Source organism: Oryctolagus cuniculus, chromosome X (assembly GCF_051225735.1).
Source record: "Oryctolagus cuniculus isolate XC-2025 breed Fujian yellow rabbit chromosome X, ASM5122573v1, whole genome shotgun sequence".
Taxonomy (NCBI): Eukaryota; Metazoa; Chordata; class Mammalia; order Lagomorpha; family Leporidae; genus Oryctolagus; species Oryctolagus cuniculus.
The window spans coordinates 62,911,912-62,917,760 of record NC_142888.1 but is presented as its reverse complement, the minus strand read 5'-3'; the positions used below and the strand labels follow the sequence as shown (position 1 = coordinate 62,917,760).

Here is a 5,849-nt window from a genome sequence, read left to right as displayed (position 1 = left end):
TAAATAACCTCAGGCCATATAAATTGATGGAAGACAGGCAATTTGCCTATGGACTTTAGAATAACTGAGTATTTTTTTTCAGTATAAGAACAACAGAATTTTGAAGACTTACACCAAATAAGACTAAATCCATATTCTGCGTGTCTTAGCCTGTGATTATTGCTTTAATGAACAACGCGTTCTAAAAAGTCCTTCCTATATACTACCTTGTGTACATATGCTTGTGCCTATGGAATAGCTCATTAACAGGAATTGAGTTCACGTGGGGTGATAAGTAAGGATAACAGCCTACAAGGGAAGGATGTGACATGAAATGCCAGGAAGAGTTATGCTCCAAGAACATTGGTAAATTTCAGTTAAAGAAAGAAATGAAAATGAATATTTAAAATGTCCTCAGAGGAAAAAAAATGCAATATTTGTCAATTGTTCACCACTGGCACAGAGAGTAAATCTTCTGAGAAAGAAATACAGAAGGTAATCTTCAAGGAAGAGTGGATCTCATCCCTCACTGAGATCAGCTAGATGATATTTAGGCAATCATAGAGCTCAAAACAATAGTAGCTACTGGATGCTTACAGTAGGCAAGGTGCTCTCTATGTTTTGGTCAGTACTTGGAAAAACAATATGAGGTAGGTTCAATTATTAACCTCTTCTCACAGCTAAGCAAACTGAAGCACAGAGGGGTTAAGTAGCTTCCTAAACTCACACAGCAGGGAAGTGTTAGAGCTAGAATTCAATCCCAGGCAGTTTCAACTCCACAGCTCAAACCTTTTTTTTTTTTTTTTTTAAAGATTTATTTACATGAAAATCAGACTTACAAAGAAGGAGAGGCAGAGAGAGAGAGAGAGAGAGAGAGACAGAATGAGAGAGAGAGAGAGAGATCTTCCATCCGTTGGCTCACTCACCAAATGGCTGCAACAGCAGGAGCTGGGCCAATCCAAAACCAGAAGCATCCTGTTCTTCCAGGTCTCCCATGTGGGTACAGGGGCCCAAGTACTTGGGGCATCTTTCACTGCTTTCTCAGGCCATTAGCAGAGAGCTGGATTGGAAGAGGAGAAGCTGGGATTAGAACTGGCACCCATATGGGACACTAGCACGGAAGGCGGTGGCTTTACCTGCTACACTATGGCACTGGCCCCTACAGCTCAAACTCTTAAGTACTGTAATGTAGAGCCAGAAAGTTAGCCATCATATCTTCATGCAAATGCTCTCTTCTTTGAATGATTATATTGACTTATTGTCAATACAATAATTGTCAATATAATCATTCAAAGAAAAGCAGGGACTCTCCTTTGAACTTAGTATTCAATGAGTAATGTAATTTAAGGGAAATTCCAAAGTAAAAGCCTTGAAAATAAAATAATTCCAGATTTTAAAGATAATTTTCTTCAGATGAAGATGGTATGGACATTTATTTTCTTCCTGCTTATTTGCATTTTCTACTTTCTAGTAATGAAAATGAGCTACTTCCATAAGTAGAATAAAATGCTGAAGTTATTGCTTATTTAAAAACATGTCATCAATACTGTAATGAATGAGAATTTTTTTAATGCTAGTTGCTAAAGGACAAGGCCATTTTCCTGGTGCTATGCCCAGAGGGCTTCTGTTTCTTCTTTTGTTTTATGGGTTCTTTCATCATAGAAGTTGTATCTCATTATTAGAGCATTTTTGAAAATTTAGTATGCTTAATAATCCCAGAAGGTATTAAAATTTCAGATTCCTTCCTACCTTAAAGAGCCTCATTCTCTTTTCAAAATTTGCATTTTTTAACAGGCACTCCCAGTCATTCTGATGCAAGTGATCAAAGAATCGAGTGACCATCAGATTTATAATGTACAGTCCACACTACAGAGATTTAGATGGTGAAAGAGACAACCAAAATAATTTACACGATATAATTTAAAATTTTTACATATCAGCTGATAAATTAACTTTACTATATTAGTTGACAAACTAGTTTTAATTTTTGTGATACAATATTTTGAATTTACAATTACAATCAAGGGCTTATTGATCCACTAAATACAGAGTTCAACAAATGAAAAGTAAAAAAAAGCATAGTTAAAAACTATGTTCCAAAGTTAATTATTTTGGGTTAAGCTTGTGATTATAAAGAAAATTGAAAGTATGTCATTGTAAAAATTAAAAGAAAAATAAGAAAAGAAGGAGGGAAGGTGGAGTGGGTGATGGAGGGAGGGTATGGTGGGAAGTATCGTTATGCTCTTAAAACTACATATAAAATATAAAAAAAGGTTACTGAAAAAATTAAAGAAATAACAAAGAAAAGAAGGAAGGTTTGAGAGAGCGAGGAAGGGAGGGAAGTAGGGTTATCCTAGAATTTATCTATGAAATACATTAAATCTGTTATCTTTATATTAATAAAAATATTAAAAATAATAGTGAATTATTTCAAACGTCATACATTTTTGTACATTTAAACACACTATAAAATATATAGGTGGCATGTGGCTAGGTGCTAAGATGGTGGTGGAATGAGGGGCATGCTGCCTGGACATTCCGGCCACCATCATGCAGGAAACACTGCACCTGCAGACCTTCCAGATTCGAATGGAGTCTGTCAAGATGGTAAAGCTGCAAAAGGAGATGGAAGCCGAAAGGGACCATAATACTTTCTTCGTGGCTGAACAGAACCTTACGTGGCAAGATCCTGCCTGCGTGATGACGTCCCCGCCAAGGACTGTTACGTTGCTAAGAACTTTATGGTCGTCACAGTGACCAAGGCTTACTCTGGCCAGCGTTTCTCAGCGCGGCCAGAGGCTCCAGTCACTTCTGCTCTGGAGTCCTGTTCCTCCTTTCCTACCAGCCCGCCCTTCAAGCATGTCCCGTTCCCCACCGACCCCCAGAGAGGACGGGAGCCCGTCGGAGGAGTCAGACTTCCTGGAATCTGCTGAGTCCATGCCGGTCGCTGGACCCTCTTCACGTAGCAACTGGCCTAGGGAAGACGCAGCCTCCATGATGGTGACTGGCTCCGAGTACGAGACCATGCTGTTTGAGCTCATGTCTATGGGGTACGAGAGAGAACAAGTGCAAGCCGCCCTGCGTGCCAGCTACAATAATCCGCACCGAGCCGTGGAGTATCTGCTCATGGGAATCCCTGGGACTTCCCAGGCCGAATACATGCCTTTCCGGGAACACCGGGCTGCCGCACAGCAGGTCGCCGAGGCAGGGAGAGCCAACCCCCTGGAGTTCCTGCGATATCAACCCCAGTTCCAGAACATGCGGCAGCTGATTCAGCGGAACCCCGAGATGCTGCCTTGCCTTCTCCAGCAACTGGGCCGTGACAACCCTGAGCTTTCACAGCAAATAATTCAACATCGGGACTACTTCATCCACATGCTGCACGAGCCCTTCAGGGAGCTGGAAGATGTGTCCGACACGGAGATGGAGGTGGAGGTGCAAGTGGAGGTGGAGGTGGAGGTGGAGGTGGAGGTGGAAGGGGGCGCCATTGGTGAAGAGGTCTCGGAGATAAACTGCACCCAGATGACGCAGCAAGATAAAGATGCTTTAGAAAGACTGAAGGCCCTGGGCTTTCCGGAGAGTCTTGTGATCCATGCTTATTTTACTTGTGAAAAAAATGAGAACTTGGCTGCTACGTTTCTTTTGAACCAGAGTTCAGATGATGAGTAACTTTGGGAGTCCAGGCAGCCATGCCACAAAAGATTTATAATAAAGGAGGAAAAATATATATATAATATTTAATGTTTCTTCGTGTTTATTTATTTAAGAAGTAGGATAAAGGTAAAATCCTTCTAAAAAAAAAAAGAAGAAAAAGAAAAACTTTAGAAAAGCACCCCAGTTGTGGCCCCATTCCAATTTTGGTCTGAGAAGACCAGACCAGATAGGTATCCCCATCCTCCTCTACAGCCCAGCCAGGTACGTCCCTGGGAGGACCAGGAGGTGACAGATGGGCCCCTCTTGGCCTCTGTTCCAGCTCCCTGCAGCCAGGGGAGATGACTGCTCTCTTCCCCATCCCTCAAAGAGCCCCCAAGGACACCCTGCCCTGCCTTATTCCAGAATGAGGGGAAGCTGGAGCCCCAAACGTTGATCCTTTGCTGGAGTGGCCCAAATCTTTGCAACTGAGGTGAACCCCCAAAAGGCACAAGGCCTCGCCTGCCATCCCAGTCTGACCTTGGTCTCCAGCCTAGGGAAGGGTTAGCATCAGATCTGGAGGCATAGGCTACCCTCACCCCAGAAAAGGACTGTCTCTGATAAAGTTTTGAAGACGTGAATATAGTTTCTAAAATAATATATAAATTAATTAAACATATAACTTATCAGAATATTTTAAAATTATAAGTAGAGCACCTGTTCCTGTTATATATTCATGTACCTTAATCAGTTTCTTAGTTGTACCTGTGTCTATAATATCACCCAATATTGTTTTATTTAAAACAATGCACTTTTACATAAAGTCTTATTGATTTTAATTTTCTGCAGAATACTCTTCAAAGTTGCATTTTATGCTTGGTAAATTTGAATTTTAATGTCATCAATTATTCTCTTCATATGATCATAACTTTAATTAGAAAAATGCTTTTAAAATTTTTTATTAATATAGAGAACAGATTTCATGTATTCCATAGATACACTTCTAAGAAGATAACCATACTTCCATCCCTCCATCCTTCAATATCCCTCCTTCCTTTTATTATTTTTTCATTTAATTTTTGCATTAACAATTTTTATAATGACAGGCTTAATGCACCACTAGCCATAATGTTCAGCAAGTAAAAAGTAGAAAGGTCACTCCACAGGGGTATAAACAATTATCAAATCTTAAGATGTCAGTTATGTTTTCACACATTTTTTGTACTCTACATTAACTAACAAATATCAGAAAAGCATGATATTTGTGTTTTTGCCACAGGCTTATTTCACTAAACGTAATGGTCTCCAGTTGCATCCCTTTTGTTGCAAAAGACAGGATTTCATTCTTTTTTATTCCTAAGTAGTATGCCATTGTGTATACATATCACATTTTCTTTATCCAGTCATTAGTTGATGGACATATAGGTCCTGACACACCTGGGGAACTCAGAGAAAATTTTTTTAAAGATTTATTTATTATTTGAAAGGCAGAGTTAAAGAGAGGCAGAGGCAGAGAGAGAGAGACAAAGAGGTCTTCCATCCTTTAGTTCGCTCCCCAAATAGCCACAACAACTGGAGCTGAGCCAATCCGAAGCCAGGAGCCAGGAGCTTCTTCTGGGTCTCCCACTCGGGGGCAGAGGTCCAAGGACTTGGGCCATCTCATACTGCTTTCCCAGGCCACAGCAGAGAGCTGGATTGGAAGTGGAGCAGCTAGGTCACGAACTGGCATCCAAATGGGATGCTGGCACTGCAAGCGGAGGCTTTACCTGCTATGTCAGAGCACCAGCCCCTCAGAGAAAATTCTTTTAACTGAGGTATTATCCCAATACATTGTTTGTACTAAAATAACTATTTGTTTAGCTAAAAAAAATATGATTTTTGCCTCTATTAACAGTAGTTTCTTCAGCAAAGGTTTTTTTCACAAAACGAAATTCACTGAGTTGTTTCTTATAAAAAGAAACTGTTGAATAATTTACCACATTTTGATGCTTCAAAATCATATACTTGTTTCATTCTATTCCAGAGAGTAAGTCTAACCACTTAAATATAATTTTGGGGCCAGCACTGTGGCATGGGGGGTTAAGCCTCTGCCTGAGTGCAAGCATCCCATACGGGCACTGGTTCTAGTCTTAGCTGCTCCTCTTCTGATCCAGCTCTCTGCTATGGTCTGGGAAAGCACTGGAAACGACCTTTATGTGTGTGGACCCCAGCACTGGCGTGGGAAACCTGGAAGAAGCTCC

At 40.7% G+C, this 5,849-nt stretch overlaps 1 pseudogene; it reads left to right on the top strand.

Annotated features, from left to right (window-relative positions):
- Positions 1–2,823: 2,823 nt before the first annotated feature.
- Positions 2,824–3,648, top strand: LOC100353813 (lysine-specific demethylase RAD23A pseudogene; annotated as a pseudogene).
- Positions 3,649–5,849: the final 2,201 nt, after the last annotated feature.